The sequence below is a fragment of the Leptodactylus fuscus genome, chromosome 5 (genome assembly GCF_031893055.1).
Source record: "Leptodactylus fuscus isolate aLepFus1 chromosome 5, aLepFus1.hap2, whole genome shotgun sequence".
In the NCBI taxonomy this organism is placed as follows: domain Eukaryota; kingdom Metazoa; phylum Chordata; class Amphibia; order Anura; family Leptodactylidae; genus Leptodactylus; species Leptodactylus fuscus.
In genome coordinates this window covers 163991540-164013826 of record NC_134269.1, presented here as the reverse complement: position 1 = coordinate 164013826, position 22287 = coordinate 163991540, and positions in this window count along the sequence as shown.

The following is a 22287-nucleotide window of genomic DNA, read 5'->3' as shown; positions in this document are numbered from 1 at the left end:
CCAGTAGTAAAAATTGTGGGTGCACGTAACCCCAATATATTCTTTGAATTACCAGTCAGAAACTGGCACTATATGGCAGTAGCAAGAAATGAGGGTATTTATAACCCCAATATATTCTTTGAATTCCCAGTCAGACAATGGCACTGTATACCAGTAGTAAAAATTGTGGGTGCACGTAACCCCAATATATTCTTTGAATTACCAGTCAGAAACTGGCACTATATGGCAGTAGCAAGAAATGAGGGTATTTATAACCCCAATATATTCTTTGAATTCCCAGTCAGACAATGGCACTGTATACCAGTAGTAAAAATTGTGGGTGCACGTAACCCCCAATATATTCTTTGAATTACCAGTCAGAAACTGGCACTATATGGCAGTAGCAAGAAATGAGGGTATTTGTATTCCCAATATATTCTTTGAATTCCCAGTCAGACAATGGCACTGTATACCAGTAGTAAAAATTGTGGGTGCACGTAACCCCGATATATTCTTTGAATTACCAGTCAGAAACTGGCACTATATGGCAGTAGCAAGAAATGAGGGTATTTATATCCCCAATATATTCTTTGAATTCCCAGTCAGACAATGGCACTGTATACCAGTAGTAAAAATTGTGGGTGTATATAGCCCCAATTCTATTGCTAGGGGACTTGCAGGGTATTTCTGGGGTGAAGGTGGGGGGGCACACCGTTGGAACGGGTATCGGGGGTATATATCGGGTATACGGGAATACACTGACAGTGTATTCCATTCAGGATCCTGGGAAAGCTGGGTTGCGGCGATTGAGCCCGTCAGTGCCACGTTACACTGACAAGCTTCTCCCTGGAATTTAGCTCTTACAAGAGCTGTTGTGGTTGTCTTCTCCTTCCTATCCTAGCCTGTCCCTGCCTACCCAGAATCTAAGCCCTAGCTAGCTGGACGGAAACCTCCGTCCTCGGTGAATTGCAAGCTCAGAATGACGCGAACCTGGGCGGCGCTGTTCTTTTAAATTAGAGGTCACATGTTTTCGGCAGCCAATGGGTTTTGCCTACTTTTCTCAACGTCACCGGTGTCGTAGTTCCTGTCCCACCTACCCTGCGCTGTTATTGGAGCAAAAAAGGCGCCAGGGAAGGTGGGAGGGGAATCGAGTAATGGCGCACTTTACCACGCGGTGTTCGATTCGATTCGAACATGCCGAACAGCCTAATATCCGATCGAACATGAGTTCGATAGAACACTGTTCGCTCATCTCTAATAGTTAACAACCCTACATTGTAACAGAAGATTTGTCCACTGTGTTATACAATATTATCTTACTGAATTCGGATATGATCAATCCAAAAATATACACTGAATTTATTAGTGATATTACATTTTGAATAGAAATAGATATGGGAGAAACATAGAAATGATAGCTAGCGTTACTCTCAAAGTGATGAATAATTTTATATATAAGGCTCCCAAATATATAATGTCTAATTTCCCGCTATACTCAAGCCCTCCTATATAACATGCATCTAAACATGATTGCATATACATCTTGTGCATAAAGATGTGTTCCCTCCTCCACTTAGACCCATTATTTCAGGCATTGACTCTCTCAACGAGAGGATATGCCAGTGGGTTGACCAGATTCTCCAACCTCTGGTTGTCAGAAATCCAGGGTATCTGAAGGATACCAAGGAGGTACTTAAAATCTTTGACAAGTTTAAGTGGAGGAGGGGGCACACCTGGGTCTCTTGCGACATTGTGTCGTTGTATTCGTCAATACCGCATAACATAGCGGTGAAAGCTGTTGCTGACTTTCTCTCTAAATATTCGGATTTATCGCCCAATCAATGTGAATTTGTTATCATGGTAATTGAATATTTATTAAATCATAATTATTTTCTGTTCAACAAACAATTTTATCTACAAACCTGTGGCGCACCAATGGGTGCCAAATTTTCGCCGTCCTTAGCTAACATCGTTGTCGCGTGGTGGGAGGAACAGTTTATTTTCTGCGACAATAACCCTTTCAAAAAAAACCTTGAATGGTATGGTCGTTTTATTGACGACACTCTTATTGTTTGGTCTGGGCTTGAGGACGATATTCACAGATTTGTGGAGTACATCAATGTTAATCCATACAATTTGAAGTTTACGTACCAGCTTGAGAAACAGAGTATTAATTTCCTCGATATTACGCTTACAGGGAATGAAATAGATGGCACTGTAACAACGTGTGCATATCGGAAAGAAATGTCGGGGAACACTTTACTTCATGCGGGCAGTTCTCATCCCAAACATATAGCTAAATCTTTACCCTTGGGGGAATTTACAAGAATAAAGCGGGCCTGTACTAATAATGATATTTATGAGAAACAAGCCGATGACATTTCCTCCAGGTTGAAACAACGGGGATACCCTCATTGGATGGTTAGTAGAGGAAGAAATTTAGTCTCAAAAAAAGATAGGAAAAATTTGCTCTATTTAGATAGAGTACAAAAAACTTCAAATTCTAGTATTTATTTTACAACCAAATACAGTAATCAATATAGGACCATTGTGAACATCATGCGTAAGAATCTTTCCATTTTAAGTCAAGATGAGACCCTCCATAACATCATTTCTGAGGGTTGCAATTTTGTGGCCAAACGGGGGCAGTCATTGGGTAATTTTTTATCCCCGAGTATGTATTTGGAAGAATCAGTCCAACAATCCAATACATGGTTACAAGTAACAGGATTTTTTAAGTGCGGACAGCCCAGGTGTCAGGTATGTAGATTTGCTCAAAAAAGCTCTACTTTCACCAATTCTACACAAACCCAGACATATAACATCAGGGGGTTTTCCAACTGCTCAACGGTTGGAGTAGTTTATATGATATCTTGTAACACGTGTAGAACTAATTATGTAGGTTGCACTTCCAGAGCAACTAAAGTGAGGATCTCAGAGCATCTACAAAGTATTCGTAACCCCAATTCCCAGAAGAGTACAGGTGTCTCCAAACACTTTCTTGAGAAGCACAGGGGGGATTTATCCTCCTTTTGCTTCAAAGTTATTGAAAAAGTGGATAAACCCATTAGAGGGGGGAACTGGGGTCGTAAAATTAAAATTAGAGAGGCCCATTGGATTTTGAAGTTGGATGTACGATTTCCCCGGGGTCTTAATCGCCGAAACGATCTGGCTTATATATACTGACCCATTCTCGTGGGAATGGTTTTTGAGTCCGTTTTGCAAATAAAATCCTATCACGAGTAATATAGATGAACGAGTCATCTTCTAGTTCATGGAGACATGCATGTAATACACTTCAGGGAACGTTCTTTCATATACATGTATATGGAATAATATAAGTGTATACTTACCGTTAGGTTTTTATGGAGATCTCTAGTGATGGTCGTAAATGGAGATCATGTATGATGGTGAACGGAATTAATCCTGCAACGGTTCCTAGTTCAAGTCTATAATATTTTGTCTTGTATCTATATTCTATTTGTGTGTGGGTTTAGTCACAACAAAGGTAACATCTGTATTGTAACGGTTTGGATCCTGGCACACTTGCGCATGCGTGGGTTATTTAACACGCATGCGAGCATTATACTATGAGAAGGGGGTTGGCAGCTAGGTCTTGATATGAGTTTCTTCATATATACGCATGCGCAAGTGGCTTGGTACGCATGCGCAAAATTGTTGGTTTACGAACATAGGTACATCATTTCATTTTTTCTGAATCGGCCATATTTGATATGGGCTTGGTACGCATGCGCAAAATTGTTGGTTTACGAACATGGGTATATCATTTCATTTCTCTGAATCGGCCATATTTGAGATGGGCAGTTGTCATCTTTGTTAACATCTCCCGTAATTCTTGTAGTGTTTTCATGGAGCGGATAATTGCGGGACACTGGTGTACTAAGTTCCTCAACGTAGACATCTTTTCTAAAGGTTCAGTATTCATTTGTATGTTTTTCTTGTCTTTGTTTTTTCATTTATTTATTATTTTTTTTGGTGATGTTTATTGTGCTTGAATATAGTCTTCTTGCATTGTTTATATATTATTTCTGTTTGTTACATTGTTTTTAAATGTGTGTGTCTATGAAAAGGTTAATCTGTTCTTAGGAAGGTTGTTCCCTTGTGGATACAACAGGTGTTTTTAATTTGAGGGAAACATATATATATCCTACTAGGAGGTAGAAAACTAGGCTACGACTAAGAGGAACAATCCTTGAAACGCGTCAGTTGCGTCTTTTGTAACAATGAATATGGAAACACCATAATGGTGCTTATGTTTCTTCGATTTTGATTGGATTTTATACAGTTCAACAATAAATGTTAAGTTTTATTTGAAAAGACCTTGGAGTGGAGCTGGATTTTCTTCACCGATTTTTTGCATTCGTGTCCCAAGCCGATGGGTCGTATCCGGGCTTCCTCCAATCTCTAATACTGAAACGGCACTACCGTGGATAGACTTCTCAAGTAATTCAAAGGTCAAGTAAGTGGGCTGTGTTTTCCCCTCTCCTTTTCCCTTTTTTGGATGCATCTAAACATGATTGCATATACATCTTGTGCCTAATTTTATCTAGTCTATGAATAGATAGAACATTTGTACCACCGTTTTGTATATAATGTGTAGATATTATCTCAAGGAAGGACAAATTGTTACCCTAACTAATTTTTCAAGGCAGCTCCTTGGGATGTAGTCTAAGGATAAAAATAAAGAGTTGTAACATATATTTGTTCCAAAATACTCAAGATTGAAATAATTCTTCAATTTTACAAGAAGGGGAAATATCCAGTTGTCCAAGCTCTAAATTTATCAAGGTGAAAACCAAAATTCAAGGGGCCACACGGTGGCTCAGTGGTTAGCACTGCAGCCTTGCAACGCTGGAGTCCTGTTGTTCAAATCCCGCCAAGGGCAGGAAACCATCTGCAAGGAGTTTGTATGTTCTCCCCGTGTTTGCATGGATTTCCATCCCATATTCCAAAGACACACTGATAGGGAAAAAATGTACATTGTGAGCCCTATGTGGGGCTCACAATCTACAAAAAAAAAAAAAAAATGAAAACCAAAATTCACGCATAATAATAATCATCAGTTAATAAGCATAAACAGCTCCTTCATATTTACATTTCTGAGTACATTGACAGAACACTAAAGATTATCTATGAATAATAGTAACTACTCACATCCAACGTCATGTCCAACTGTATGATCTGTAAAATAGAAGAGAAACAACATTTATACTGTTATTATTAATGATTACTTTTTAGTATTGTAACTTAATGTCATCACAATGATGTCTAACACTATAGCATTATCTTATAATATGCTGTTCCTTTACTTTATATATGAACTTACCAAAGCAACAACTTAGAGCCACAACAAGGAAAGCAATAGCAGCCTTCATAATGGGAGAAGGATCGATGCTGGTTACTCAGAAAGAATATCTAAATATCAGCTCTGGGTTTATTCACAAGCCGTAAGATCTAGTGTATTTATACCTTCTCACTGTTATTCTGTATCCCTGACAATAAACACAACCCATTGATCATTGATGGTTGTGAAATGTTCCCAAGGGTCAGTTTTGCAATTTCTGTCACTTTCTGGTTGTCTCTTATTGCACAACACATCCAACAATGCTGTTATTTCTTGTTTATCTGGAATAATAAGCATAATTGGGTAACATATGATACATCATATGTTACCCAATTATGCTTATTATTCAGATAAACAAGACATTAACAGCATTGTTGGCATGATGTTTGTACCCTCAATATAAAGTAATTATTCCTTTCATAGTTACATAGATGATAGGTTGAAAAAGGACACAAAAATCCTACCAGACACCAAATATGGCAATCACCAGAAAATCCTTGGATTGCCATCTCCAAAAGTCTAGTATCCATAAGTTGTAATATTATATTTGCAAGTTCTTTAATCTCACTGTACTACCTATTTATATATTTGTAGATTGTATTTAGGTCACCCCTAAGCTGTCTTTTTCCAAACTGAATATCCTCAGTCTTCATCATTTGCCTTAGTTTTGCAATCCCTCTATTCTCTTATGTTCTTTGCTAGATAGCCTTTGTACCTACTCTACATCAACCCAAAATTATTGTGAGACCTACTTGGGGCGATGAATAATGATAATTAGAGATGAGCGAACAGTGTTCTATCGAACTCATGTTCGATCGGATATTAGGCTGTTCGGCATGTTCGAATCGAATCGAACACCGCGTGGTAAAGTGCGCCATTACTCGATTCCCCTCCCACCTTCCCTGGCGCCTTTTTTGCTCCAATAACAGCGCAGGGTAGGTGGGACAGGAACTACGACACCGGTGACGTTGAGAAAAGTAGGCAAAACCCATTGGCTGCCGAAAACATGTGACCTCTAATTTAAAAGAACAGCGCCGCCCAGGTTCGCGTCATTCTGAGCTTGCAATTCACCGAGGACGGAGGTTTCCGTCCAGCTAGCTAGGGCTTAGATTCTGGGTAGGCAGGGACAGGCTAGGATAGGAAGGAGAAGACAACCACAACAGCTCTTGTAAGAGCTAAATTCCAGGGAGAAGCTTGTCAGTGTAACGTGGCACTGACGGGCTCAATCGCCGCAACCCAGCTTTCCCAGGATCCTGAATGGAATACACTGTCAGTGTATTCCCGTATACCCGATATATACCCCGATACCCGTTCCAACGGTGTGCCCCCCCACCTTCACCCCAGAAATACCCTGCAAGTCCCCTAGCAATAGAATTGGGGCTATATACACCCACAATTTTTACTACTGGTATACAGTGCCATTGTCTGACTGGGAATTCAAAGAATATATTGGGGTTATAAATACCCTCATTTCTTGCTACTGCCATATAGTGCCAGTTTCTGACTGGTAATTCAAAGAATATATCGGGGTTACGTGCACCCACAATTTTTACTACTGGTATACAGTGCCATTGTCTGACTGGGAATTCAAAGAATATATTGGGAATACAAATACCCTCATTTCTTGCTACTGCCATATAGTGCCAGTTTCTGACTGGTAATTCAAAGAATATATTGGGGTTACGTGCACCCACAATTTTTACTACTGGTATACAGTGCCATTGTCTGACTGGGAATTCAAAGAATATATTGGGGTTATAAATACCCTCATTTCTTGCTACTGCCATATAGTGCCAGTGTCTGACTGGTAATTCAAAGAATATATTGGGGTTACGTGCACCCACAATTTTTACTACTGGTATACAGTGCCATTGTCTGACTGGGAATTCAAAGAATATATTGGGGTTATAAATACCCTCATTTCTTGCTACTGCCATATAGTGCCAGTTTCTGACTGGTAATTCAAAGAATATATTGGGGTTACGTGCACCCACAATTTTTACTACTGGTATACAGTGCCATTGTCTGACTGGGAATTCAAAGAATATATTGGGAATACAAATACCCTCATTTCTTGCTACTGCCATATAGTGCCAGTGTCTGACTGGGAATTCAAAGAATATATTGGGGTTACGTGCACCCACAATTTTTACTACTGGTATACAGTGCCATTGTCTGACTGGGAATTCAAAGAATATATTGGGAATACAAATACCCTCATTTCTTGCTACTGCCATATAGTGCCAGTTTCTGACTGGTAATTCAAAGAATATATTGGGGTTACGTGCACCCACAATTTTTACTACTGGTATACAGTGCCATTGTCTGACTGGGAATTCAAAGAATATATTGGGAATACAAATACCCTCATTTCTTGCTACTGCCATATAGTGCCAGTTTCTGACTGGTAATTCAAAGAATATATTGGGGTTACGTGCACCCACAATTTTTACTACTGGTATACAGTGCCATTGTCTGACTGGGAATTCAAAGAATATATTGGGAATACAAATACCCTCATTTCTTGCTACTGCCATATAGTGCCAGTGTCTGACTGGGAATTCAAAGAATATATTGGGGTTACGTGCACCCACAATTTTTACTACTGGTATACAGTGCCATTGTCTGACTGGGAATTCAAAGAATATATTGGGAATACAAATACCCTCATTTCTTGCTACTGCCATATAGTGCCAGTGTCTGACGGGATATTCAAAGAATATATTGGGGTTACGTGCACCCACAATTTTTACTACTGGTATACAGTGCCATTGTCTGACTGGGAATTCAAAGAATATATTGGGGTTATAAATACCCTCATTTCTTGCTACTGCCATATAGTGCCAGTTTCTGACTGGTAATTCAAAGAATATATTGTGGTTACGTGCACCCACAATTTTTACTACTGGTATACAGTGCCATTGTCTGACTGGGAATTCAAAGAATATATTGGGAATACAAATACCCTGATTTCGTGCTACTGCCATATAGTGCCAGTGTCTGACTGGGAATTCAAAGAATATATTGGGGTTACGTGCACCACAATTTTTACTACTGGTATACAGTGCCATTGTCTGACTGGGAATTCAAAGAATATATTGGGAATACAAATACCCTCATTTCTTGCTACTGCCATATAGTGCCAGTTTCTGACTGGTAATTCAAAGAATATATTGGGGTTACGTGCACCCACAATTTTTACTACTGGTATACAGTGCCATTGTCTGACTGGGAATTCAAAGAATATATTGGGAATACAAATACCCTCATTTCTTGCTACTGCCATATAGTGCCAGTTTCTGACTGGTAATTCAAAGAATATATTGTGGTTACGTGCACCCACAATTTTTACTACTGGTATACAGTGCCATTGTCTGACTGGGAATTCAAAGAATATATTGGGAATACAAATACCCTCATTTCTTGCTACTGCCATATAGTGCCAGTGTCTGACTGGGAATTCAAAGAATATATTGGGGTTACGTGCACCCACAATTTTTACTACTGGTATACAGTGCCATTGTCTGACTGGGAATTCAAAGAATATATTGGGAATACAAATACCCTCATTTCTTGCTACTGCCATATAGTGCCAGTTTCTGACTGGTAATTCAAAGAATATATTGGGGTTACGTGCACCCACAATTTTTACTACTGGTATACAGTGCCATTGTCTGACTGGGAATTCAAAGAATATATTGGGAATACAAATACCCTCATTTCTTGCTACTGCCATATAGTGCCAGTTTCTGACTGGTAATTCAAAGAATATATTGGGGTTACGTGCACCCACAAATTTTTACTACTGGTATACAGTGCCATTGTCTGACTGGGAATTCAAAGAATATATTGGGAATACAAATACCCTCATTTCTTGCTACTGCCATATAGTGCCAGTGTCTGACTGGGAATTCAAAGAATATATTGGGGTTACGTGCACCCACAATTTTTACTACTGGTATACAGTGCCATTGTCTGACTGGGAATTCAAAGAATATATTGGGGTTATAAATACCCTCATTTCTTGCTACTGCCATATAGTGGCAGTTTCTGACTGGTAATTCAAAGAATATATTGTGGTTACGTGCACCCACAATTTTTACTACTGGTATACAGTGCCATTGTCTGACTGGGAATTCAAAGAATATATTGGGAATACAAATACCCTCATTTCTTGCTACTGCCATATAGTGCCAGTTTCTGACTGGTAATTCAAAGAATATATTGGGGTTACGTGCACCCACAATTTTTACTACTGGTATACAGTGCCATTGTCTGACTGGGAATTCAAAGAATATATTGGGAATACAAATACCCTCATTTCTTGCTACTGCCATATAGTGCCAGTGTCTGACTGGGAATTCAAAGAATATATTGGGGTTACGTGCACCCACAATTTTTACTACTGGTATACAGTGCCATTGTCTGACTGGGAATTCAAAGAATATATTGGGAATACAAATACCCTCATTTCTTGCTACTGCCATATAGTGCCAGTGTCTGACTGGGAATTCAAAGAATATATTGGGGTTACGTGCACCCACAATTTTTACTACTGGTATACAGTGCCATTGTCTGACTGGGAATTCAAAGAATATATTGGGGTTATAAATACCCTCATTTCTTGCTACTGCCATATAGTGCCAGTTTCTGACTGGTAATTCAAAGAATATATTGTGGTTACGTGCACCCACAATTTTTACTACTGGTATACAGTGCCATTGTCTGACTGGGAATTCAAAGAATATATTGGGAATGCAAATACCCTCATTTCTTGCTACTGCCATATAGTGCCAGTGTCTGACTGGGAATTCAAAGAATATATTGGGGTTACGTGCACCCACAATTTTTACTACTGGTATACAGTGCCATTGTCTGACTGGGAATTCAAAGAATATATTGGGAATACAAATACCCTCATTTCTTGCTACTGCCATATAGTGCCAGTTTCTGACTGGTAATTCAAAGAATATATTGGGGTTACGTGCACCCACAATTTTTACTACTGGTATACAGTGCCATTGTCTGACTGGGAATTCAAAGAATATATTGGGAATACAAATACCCTCATTTCTTGCTACTGCCATATAGTGCCAGTTTCTGACTTGTAATTCAAAGAATATATTGGGGTTACGTGCACCCACAATTTTTACTACTGGTATACAGTGCCATTGTCTGACTGGGAATTCAAAGAATATATTGGGAATACAAATACCCTCATTTCTTGCTACTGCCATATAGTGCCAGTGTCTGACTGGGAATTCAAAGAATATATTGGGGTTACGTGCACCCACAATTTTTACTACTGGTATACAGTGCCATTGTCTGACTGGGAATTCAAAGAATATATTGGGAATACAAATACCCTCATTTCTTGCTACTGCCATATAGTGCCAGTTTCTGACTGGTAATTCAAAGAATATATTGGGGTTACGTGCACCCACAATTTTTACTACTGGTATACAGTGCCATTGTCTGACTGGGAATTCAAAGAATATATTGGGAATACAAATACCCTCATTTCTTGCTACTGCCATATAGTGCCAGTGTCTGACTGGGAATTCAAAAAATATATTGGGGTTACGTGCACCCACAATTTTTACTACTGGTATACAGTGCCATTGTCTGACTGGGAATTCAAAGAATATATTGGGAATACAAATACCCTCATTTCTTGCTACTGCCATATAGTGCCAGTTTCTGACTGGTAATTCAAAGAATATATTGGGGTTACGTGCACCCACAATTTTTACTACTGGTATACAGTGCCAATTTCTAACTAGGAATTTAAAATGCGCAAGGCTCCCGGAAAGGGACGTGGACGAGGCCGTGGGCGAGGTCGGGGGAATGGTTCTGGGGAGCAATGTAGCAGTGAAGCCACAGGGCGTCCCGTGCCTACTCCTGTGGGGCAGCAAGCATTGCGCCACTCCACAGTGCCAGGGTTGCTTGCCACATTAACTAAACTGCAGGGTACAAACCTTAGTAGGCCCGAGAACCAGGAACAGGTCTTGCAATGGCTGTCAGAGAACGCTTACAGCACATTGTCCAGCAGCCAGTCAGACTCTGCCTCCTCTCCTCCTATTACCCAACAGTCTTGTCTTCCTTCCTCCCAAAATTCCGAAGCTTTACAGAACAATAACCTAAACTGTCCCTGCTCCCCAGAGCTGTTCTCCGCTCCTTTCATTGTCCCTCAACCTGCCTCTCCACGTCACGATTCCATGAACCTAACAGAGGAGCATCTGTGTCCAGATGCTCAAACACTAGAGTCTCCTCCATCTCCGTTCGATTTGGTGGTGGATGACCAGCAACCCACCCTCATCGACGATGATGTGACGCAGTTGCCGTCAGGGCATCCAGTTGACCGGCGCATTGTGCGGGAGGAGGAGATGAGACAGGAGTTGGAAGAGGAAGTGGTGGATGATGAGGACACTGACCCGACCTGGACAGGGGGGATGTCAAGCGGGGAAAGTAGTGTGGATGTTGAGGCAGGTGCAGCACCAAAAAGGGTAGCTAGAGGCAGAGGCAGGGGTCAGCAGCTTAGGCGAAGCCAGGCCACACCCGGAATCTCCCAAGATGTTCCAGTTCGTACCCAGCCCCGAAAAACTCCCACCTCGAGGGCACGTTTCTCGAAGGTGTGGAGTTTTTTCAAGGAATGCGCCGAGGACAGATATAGTGTTGTTTGCACAATTTGCCTCTCGAAATTGATTAGGGGCTCTGAGAAGAGCAACCTGTCCACCACTTCAATGCGCCGTCATTTGGAATCCAAGCACTGGAATCAGTGGCAGGCAGCAACGGCAGGACAAAGGCCACCTGCCGTTCACGCCACTGCCACTGCCTCTGCCACTGCCTCTGCCTCTGCCACTGCCACTGCTGACTGTGCTGGCGATGCACTCCAGAGGACGAGCCAGGACACCACTTCATCTGCCTCCGCCACTTTGTTGACTTCTACCTCATCCTCCCCTGGTCCTGTCTTATCTCCTTCTCCTGCACCATCAAAGGCACCATCAGGCGTTTCTTTACAACAACCCACCATCTCTCAGACATTGGAGCGGCGGCAGAAATACACTGCTAACCACCCACACGCGCAAGCCTTGAACGCCAACATCGCTAAACTGCTGGCCCAGGAGATGTTGGCGTTCCGGCTTGTTGAAACTCCCGCCTTCCTGGACCTGATGGCAACTGCGGCACCTCGCTATGCCGTCCCTAGCCGTCACTACTTCTCCCGGTGTGCCGTCCCCGCCTTGCACCAGCACGTGTCACTCAACATCAGGCGGGCCCTTAGTTCCGCGCTTTGCACAAAGGTCCACTTGACCACCGACGCGTGGACAAGTGCATGCGGACAGGGACGCTACATTTCACTGACGGCACACTGGGTGAATGTAGTTGAGGCTGGGACTGCTTCCCAAACTGGCCCGGTGTACCTCGTCTCCCCGCCTAACATTCCTGGCAGGGACACGAGAAGAACACCCCCCTCCTCCTCCTCCTCTACTGCCTCCTCCTCCGCCACCGCCTCCTCCTCCGCCACCGCCTCCTCCTCCGCTGTTAGATTGACCCCAGCTACGAGTTGGAAACGTTGCAGCACTGGCGTTGGTAGACGTCAGCAGGCTGTGCTGAAGCTGATGAGCTTGGGGGACAGACAGCACACTGCCTCCGAGGTGAGGGATGCCCTCCTCGATGAGACGGCAATATGGTTTGAGCCGCTGCACCTGGGCCCAGGCATGGTCGTTTGTGATAACGGCCGGAACCTGGTAGCAGCTCTGGAGCTTGCCGGACTCCAACATGTTCCATGCCTGGCCCACGTCTTCAACCTAGTGGTGCAACGTTTCCTAAAGAGCTACCCCAATGTTCCAGAGCTACTGGTGAAAGTGCGGCGCATGTGCGCCCACTTTCGCAAGTCGACAGTAGCCGCTGCTAGCTTAAAATCTCTCCAGCAACGCCTGCATGTGCCACAACACCGGCTTTTGTGCGACGTCCCCACACGCTGGAACTCAACGTTTCAGATGTTGAATAGAGTGGTTGAGCAGCAGAGACCTTTGATGGAATACCAGCTACAAAACCCTAGGGTGCCACAAAGTCAGCTGCCTCAGTTTCACATCCATGAGTGGCCATGGATGAGAGACCTTTGTGACATCCTACGGGTCTTTGAGGAGTCCACAAGGAGGGTGAGCTCTGAGGATGCGATGGTGAGCCTTACAATCCCGCTCTTGTGTGTTCTGAGAGAATCCCTGATTGACATCAGGGATAACTCAGATCACACAGAGGAGTTAGGGATAGCATCCGATCCGTCACAGCTGGAGAGTAGGTCCACACATCTGTTCGCTTCACTGCGTTTAATGGAGGAGGAGGAGGAGGAGGAGGAGGAGGAAGAAGAGTTGTCCGATGATGTGATGGTGATACAGGAGGCTTCCGGGCAACTTCGAATCGTCCCATTGTTGCAGCGCGGATGGGTAGACATGGAGGATGAGGAGGAAATGGAGATTGAACTTTCCGGTGGGGCCAGAGGAGTCATGCCAACTAACACTGTGGCAGACATGGCTGAGTTCATGTTGGGGTGCTTTACAACCGACAAGCGTATTGTCAAAATCATGGAGGACAACCAGTACTGGATCTTTGCTATCCTTGACCCCCGGTATAAAAACAACATCTCGTCTTTTATTCCGGTAGAGGGGAGGGCCAATCGCATCAATGCTTGCCACAGGCAATTGGTGCAGAATATGATGGAGATGTTTCCAGCATGTGACATTGGCGGCAGGGAGGGCAGTTCCTCCAGTAGGCAACCAAGTTCTCACCGGTCCACACAAACGAGGGGCACACTGTCTAAGGTCTGGGACACCTTGATGGCACCCCCTCGCCAAAGTGCCGCCACGGAGGGTCCTAGTGTCACCAGGCGTGAGAAGTATAGGCGCATGTTGCGGGAATACCTTTCCGACCACAGCCCTGTCCTCTCCGACCCCTCTGCGCCCTACACGTATTGGGTGTCGAAGTTGGACCTGTGGCTTGAACTTGCCCTATATGCCTTGGAGGTGCTGTCCTGTCCTGCCGCCAGCGTCCTATCTGAGAGGGTGTTCAGTGCAGCCGGTGACATCATCACTGACAAGCGCACCCGTCTGTCAGCTGAGAGTGCCGACCGGCTCACTTTGATAAAAATGAACCACCACTGGGTAGAGCCGTCATTTTTGTGCCCACCTGTGTAAAGCACCCCAACATGAAACTCCATGTCTGTACTCAACCTCTCCAATTCCTCCGCATCCTCATACTCATCCACCATAAGCGTTGCACAATTCTGCTAATACTAGGCTCCCTCCACCCTGATTTCCCCCAACTCTGCTGGTTAGAGGCTCCCTCCACCCTGATTTCCACCAACTCTGCTGGTTAGAGGCTCCCTCCACCATGAATTTGCCCAAACTGGGCTGTTTAGAGGCTCCCTCCACCATAAATTGGTCCAAACTGGGGTTTTTAGAGGCTCCCTCCACCATGAATTGGTCCAAACTGGGCTGTTTAGCGGCTCCCTCCACCATTAATTGGTCCAAACTGGGCTGGTTAGAGGCTCCCTCCACCATGAATTTGCCCAAACTGGGCTGTTTAGAGGCTCCCTCCACCATGAATTTGCCCAAACTGGGCTGGTTAGAGGCTCCCTCCACCATGAATTGGTCCAAACTGGGGTTTTTAGAGGCTCCCTCCACCATGAATTGGTCCAAACTTGGCTGTTTAGAGGCTCCCTCCACCATTAATTGGTCCAAACTGGGCTGGTTAGAGGCTCCCTCCACCATGAATTGGTCCAAACTGGGTTTTTTAGAGGCTCCCTCCACCATGAATTGGTCCAAACTGGGGTTTTTAGAGGCTCCCTCCACCATGAATTGGTCCAAACTGGGCTGTTTAGCGGCTCCCTCCACCATTAATTGGTCCAAACTGGGCTGGTTAGAGGCTCCCTCCACCATGAATTTGCCCAAACTGGGCTGTTTAGAGGCTCCCTCCACCATGAATTTGCCCAAACTGGGCTGGTTAGAGGCTCCCTCCACCATGAATTGGTCCAAACTGGGGTTTTTAGAGGCTCCCTCCACCGTGAATTGGTCCAAACTTGGCTGTTTTGAGGCTCCCTCCACCATTAATTGGTCCAAACTGGGCTGGTTAGAGGCTCCCTCCACCATGAATTGGTCCAAACTGGGTTTTTTAGAGGCTCCCTCCACCATGAATTGGTCCAAACTGGGGTTTTTAGAGGCTCCCTCCACCATGAATTGGTCCAAACTGGGCTGTTTAGCGGCTCCCTCCACCATTAATTGGTCCAAACTGGGCTGGTTAGAGGCTCCCTCCACCATGAATTTGCCCAAACTGGGCTGTTTAGAGGCTCCCTCCACCATGAATTTGCCCAAACTGGGCTGGTTAGAGGCTCCCTCCACCATGAATTGGTCCAAACTGGGGTTTTTAGAGGCTCCCTCCACCATGAATTGGTCCAAACTTGGCTGTTTAGAGGCTCCCTCCACCATTAATTGGTCCAAACTGGGCTGGTTAGAGGCTCCCTCCACCATGAATTGGTCCAAACTGGGTTTTTTAGAGGCTCCCTCCACCATGAATTTGCCCAAACTGGGCTGTTTAGAGGCTCCCTCCACCATGAATTGGTCCAAACTGGGCTGGTTAGAGGCTCCCTCCACCATGAATTTCCCAAAACTTGGCTGTTTAGAGGCTCCCTCCACCATTAATTGGTCCAAACTGGGCTGGTTAGAGGCTCCCTCCACCATGAATTTGCCCAAACTGGGCTGTTTAGAGGCTCCCTCCACCATGAATTGGTCCAAACTGGGTTTTTTAGAGGCTCCCTCCACCATGAATTGGTCCAAACTGGGCTGTTTAGAGGCTCCCTCCACCATGAATTTGCCCAAACTGGGCTGGTTAGAGGCTCCCTCCACCATTAATTGGTCCAAACTGGGCTGGTTAGAGGCTCCCTCCACCATGAATTTGCCCAAACTGGGCTGTTTAGAGGCTCCCTCCACCATGAATTTGCCCAAACTGGGCTGTTTAGAGGCTCCCTCCACCATGAATTGGTCCAAACTGGGTTTTTTAGAGGCTCCCTCCACCATGAATTGGTCCAAACTGGGTTTTTTAGAGGCTCCCTCCACCATGAATTTGCCCAAACTGGGCTGGTTAGAGGCTCCCTCCACCATGAATTGGTCCAAACTGGGTTTTTTAGAGGCTCCCTCCACCATGAATTTGCCCAAACTGGGCTGGTTAGAGGCTCCCTCCACCATGAATTGGTCCAAACTGGGTTTTTTAGAGGCTCCCTCCACCATGAATTTGCCCACACTGGGCTGGTTAGAGGCTCCCTCCACCATGAATTGGTCCAAACTGGGGTTTTTAGAGGCTCCCTCCACCATGAATTTGCCCAAACTGGGGTGTTTAGAGGCTCCCTCCACCATGAATTTGCCCAAACTCTGCTGGTTAGAGGCTCAATCCACCCTGATTTTCAAAACAAATGTTGGTGCCAACCTCAACTTACTACAAGGGCCAAATTCACTGCTGGTGACAAGCTCTCCTCACTGCAAGTGCCAAATACACATGTTTCAAGGTGTTTTCCTACTGTCAGAGAGGTGGTATTGAGTGTGTAAAGTGTGTAGTTGTTAGGCTGTGATGTTGGGGTAATAGAGGGTCTTTGGTGTGTTAGATGCCCCCAGACATGCTTCCCCTGCTGTCCCAGTGTCATTCCAGAGGTGTTGGCATCATTTCCTGGGGTGTCATAGTGGACTTGGTGACCCTCCAGACACGGATTTGGGTTTCCCCCTTAACGAGTATCTGTTCCCCATAGACTATAATGGGGTTCGAAACCCATTCGAACACACGAACATTGAGCGGCTGTTCGAATCGAATTTCGAACCTCGAACATTTTAGTGTTCGCTCATCTCTAGTTATAATTACTTGTCATTTATTAGCAGAATTCCTGAAGCACTTTGCACTGTACATAACTCAAATTTGGCTCATAAATACCTTCGAGAATTTGAGTAAGATCTTGTTTAACTAGTTTTGCAAAGATGTCCACAGCTGGACTGAGAGTCAAAAGGAGGAAATGTTGTGAGCGGCAACAGAGGTGTGTTGGAGCAGAAAAATCACAAATAACATCCTGCTCTTCTACTAAAAAGTGGCAGATCTCTAAGAGCCTGTCTCTCTACTGATGTATCAAGAAGACCCCTATTATTAGCACGATTTAAGAGTTTCTTAAATAGCATCTTGCAAGCAAAATGTTCTAAATCTTTAGTCATAGTGAAATGGTCAAATTTTCAAGAGGGTGATAAAGAACATCCCTTTCTGTAAAACCTCAATCTGAGGTTTTCTAAGAACATGGGAGGATAAACTGATTTTCTTTAATGTGTGATGCATTTGTTTTTCATATTGGACCTGGTCACTTTGTGTTTTAAAGATATGGTTTTAAGATCAGAAGACTGTCCTCCCACATTAAGGGTTTCTTCTGATCCCGCCTGCTTGCATTAAAAAAAGGGCCTTCCGCATTATATTTCTCATTTCTCTTGTTTTCTTCCTATTCCCACTTTTCAATATCTTCCTCAAGTGTCTTTTCAAGTGTTTCCACCTCCACACTACTCAGAGTTTGTTGGACTTTCTCTGTCAATTTCAACTTTTTTTCCCAAATTTTCAAGTATCTTAAGATTTGTTCCAATTAGCAATTTAACAAGTGTCCATGACCACTTGGAAACGGTTTCTTCCCATTTACCAATAAACGGTGTATTGTCTCTATCTAGGGTAGAGAGAACATGCACATGTAGACCCCTGGGAATGATGATTTTATTTTACAAACAGTTTACCAAAGCAGCTTTGTTCCACCACACTTTAACCCTTTTTCTAATGAGATGGCAAATCTTTCGTTTCAATTCCCTAAATGGGGATGACTACAAGAGTTCCGAAGATTTATATCTCTGAACATTATGTGAGGTCTTGTAAGTTTTATCATCGTATGGAGTCATTTTTAGAAATGGTGGACATTGTTGTATATTTGAGGCAAACGGAAGATTCCATTAAGGCAAGAATAAAAACAAGAAGAAAACAGAAATTTTTTCTTCTCATATTAATTTTTTTTTTTCACCATTTTTGACACTTTGTGTTTTTGTGTGTGTACCATATTTATTGCACTCGATCACCACATCACTAATACATATTTATCAATTTATTGTTGTATGATTAATTGTGAGACACTATGTTCATTTTATCCATCAGTTAGTTTTTGCATTGTGTTTTTCATTTTCATTTAATTATTTTCCAATATTGGAGTATCATCTTTTAAAATTTTCAGTATAATTTATTATCAGAGATGTGCGAACACTAAAATGTTCGAGGTTCAAAATTTGATTCGAACAGCCGCTCACTGTTCGTGTGTTCAAACGGGTTTCGAACCCCATTATAGTCTATGGGGAACATATACTCGTTAAGGGGGAAACCCAAATCCGTGTCTGGAGGGTCACCAAGTCCACTATGACACCACAGGAAATGATGCCATCACCTCTGGAATGACACTGGGACAGCAGGGGAAGCATGTCTGGGGGCATCTAACACACCAAAGACCCTCTATTACCCCAACATCACAGCCTAACAACTACACACTTTACACATTCAAAAAAACCTCTATCAAAGTGGGAAAATACCTCAAAACCTTCTTTACTCCCCAAATGGATGGAAACAAACCCCAATTTAAGCTCAACAAACAGTAACAACCACCGCTTTAAACCATGACAACCACAGATGGAATAGGCAATGGGAAATCCTTAGTCCTCACCCACAACTGTCATTGTGTGTGTGTGTGTGATGTGGTAAGACCTTCCAAAATTGACTTTTCTAGCCCTTAACATGAGCCCTTCCAAACAAAGTTACAGGACCTTAAGCTGACCTACCAGTAGAGATTGAGGCCCTTGGCATGAGTAGAGCCTTGCACCAGCAGTGTTTTTGGCCCTTAAGGTGAGTTGAGCCTTGTACCAGCGTGTGTCTCTTAACATCAGGTGGGCCCTAAGTTCTGCGCTTTGCACAAAAGTTCCACATTAACTAGGCTGAATGGTACAAACCTTAGTAGGCCCGAGAACCAGGAACAGGTCTTGCAATGGCTGTCGGATAACGCTTAAAGCACAGTGTCCACCAGCCAGTCAGCCTCTACCTCCTCTCCTCCTCTTACCCAACAGTCTTGTCCTCCTTCCACCCAAAATTCTCAATCTTCCCAGAACAATAACCCCAACTGTCCCTGCTCCCCAGAGCTGTTCTCCCTTCCTTTGACTGTACCGCAACCTGCCCCTCCATTTCGCGATTCCACGGACCTAACAGACGAGTATCTGTGTCCAGATGCTCAAACACTAGAGTCTCCTCCATCTCCGGTCGATATGGTGGCGGATGACCAGCAACCCACCCTCATCGACGACGATGAGATGCAGTTGCTGTCAGGGCAGCCAGTTGACATGCGCATTGTGCAGGAGGAGGAGGCGAGACAGGAGTTGGAAGAGGAGGTGGTGGACGATGAGGTCACCGACCCCACCTGGACAAGGCGGATGTCAAGCTGGGAAAGTAGTGTGGATGTTGAGGCAGGAGCAGCACCAAAAAGGGTAGCTAGAGGCAGAGGTCAGCAGCTTCGCCGAAGCCAGGCCAGACCCGGAATGTCCGAAGATGTTCCCTTTTGTACCCAGCCCAGAAAAACTCCCCCATCGAGGGCACGTTTCTCAAGGGTGTAGAGTTTTTTCAAGGAATGCGCCGAGGACAGATATAGTGTCGTCTACACAATTTGCCTCTCGAAATCGAGTAGGGGCCCTGAGAAGAGCAACCTGTCCACCACTTCAATACACCGTCATTTGGAATCCAAGCACTGGAATCAGTGACAGGCAGCAACGGCAGGACAAACGTCGCCCGCCGTTCATGCCACTGCCTCTGCTCACAGTGCTGGCGATGCACTCCAGAGGACGAGCCAGGACATCACTTCATCTGCCTCCGCCACTTTGTTGACTTCTCCCTCATCCTCCCCTTTTCCTGCCACTTCTCCTTTTGCCCGCGCCATCATGTGCCTCTTCCCAGCAACTCCCCATCTCCCAGGCCTTTCATTTCATGCTAAAGTACAGCGCAACCCACCCACATGCCCAAGGCTTCAACGGCCTCATCTCAAAAAATCTGGCCCAGAAGATGTTGGAGTCCTGGCTGGGGGACACTCTGCCCTTTTTGGGCAGAGTGTCTACTGCGCCACCTCACTGTGCCGTCCACACCAGCACTTTCCCCCAAACATGAGGCGGTCCCTAAATTCAGCGCTTAGCTTAGCTGGGAAGAGGCGCATTATGGTGCAGGCCAAAAGGGCGGATGAGGGTGAACTCCCCAATGTGTCACAGACAGATATGTAGGTGTCCTTGCATCATATCCTTGCACCATACTTGGCTGGATTGGACTTTCATTTTGTGCCAAAAAGTGGTCAAGACAGCGATCCCTCAGCTAATCCCATTACACCATCCATTACCAACTGCAGCTCTGAAATTACCATCTCTGGAAGTGGTCCAAAATCTTTCTCTGCATTTAGCCAGGCTCGATGCTATGGTAGGCTCCAGGGTTCTCTTAATGCATATTGCATGGGGGACTCAGATGTGTTTCTCAGCACTGAGACCACCACTTCTGAGATCCCAAAGGAAGTAGGCAAGAGATGTGCAGTGCAGAAAAAAAGATGAGAAAATAAGTGTAGGCTGTAGAGCACAGAGGGATCAGAGAGGGCAGAGCATGCCCTTAAACATGCGCTTATACTTGTCCCTCCTGGTGACACTAGGCCCCTGAGTGGCAGTAATTTGTCCAGGGGGGCCATTAACGTGTTCCAGACCTAGGAATAAGTCTTCCAGCAGGGTAGAGTTTTGCATGACTTTGCTTCTACCCACTGTTTTTGCTGCTTAGCTTCCCTCCACATCTACACTGCTTTCGCCCCTAAACATCACCCCAGTTTATGCCTTTGCTTCTACCCTGTTTTTTTTGTTGAATTAGCTTCCCTCCACATCTACACTGCTTTAGCCCCTAAACATCACCCCAGTTTATGCCTTTGCTTCTACCCAGGTTTTTTGTTGATTTAGCTTCCCTCTACATCTACACTGCTTTAGCCCCTAGACATCACCCCTGTCCATGTGGGGTCGGTGGCCTCGTCATCCACCAACTCCTCTTCCAATTGCGCACTGTCCCCTTACTGCAAACCGCACATGACCACAGCTTGCCCTGATGGCAACTGTGTCTCATGATCCCCACTGAGGTCCAGAAAAGTCGGTGGCGGGTCCAAAACCCCATAATTGGAAGGAAATGGCGGATGCTGCAGTATTTCTAACACCTGTTCCTGGTGCTCGGGCCTGGTCTGTGTTGTACCCTGCACCTGCTTAACGCAGCTGCCATATCTGGAGTTGTGATGAGCGCATGCTAATGTTTTGTGTCCAGTGCAATGGATGGGATGGGATTTCACATAAGTCTGCCACCCATGGCCACTCATGGTTGAGCAACTGATTAGCTATTGGCTACTGCTAGGCAGAAAACATTCAGAGCACACTCCTCTCATCTTCGCACCGTTGGCTGGCGGAGGAAGACGAGGGGGTTGGAGTGGCATCTGATGTCCCTGTCCCACACGAGGCTAGAGGGTGCACTTCAGTGCATATCATTGCTTCACCACAAATGGTGTGAAGGGGAGTGGAAAATGGAGGAAATGGAGAGTGACCCTTACAGTTGGGGCCAGCAAAGGCATGCCAAGTAACACACTGGCACACATGGCTGACTTCATCTTGGGTTGCTTTTCAAGAGTCTAACGCATATTTCACATCATGGAGAACAAATAATACTGGATTTTTACAAGCCTCGAACCACGGTCTAGGTCTAATGTCTGTTCCTTTCTTATATTAGGGGAGAAGGAAAAAAATTACTTCAGTGATGCGTTTAGCGTACATAGACTGACTATTAATGTGTATCCC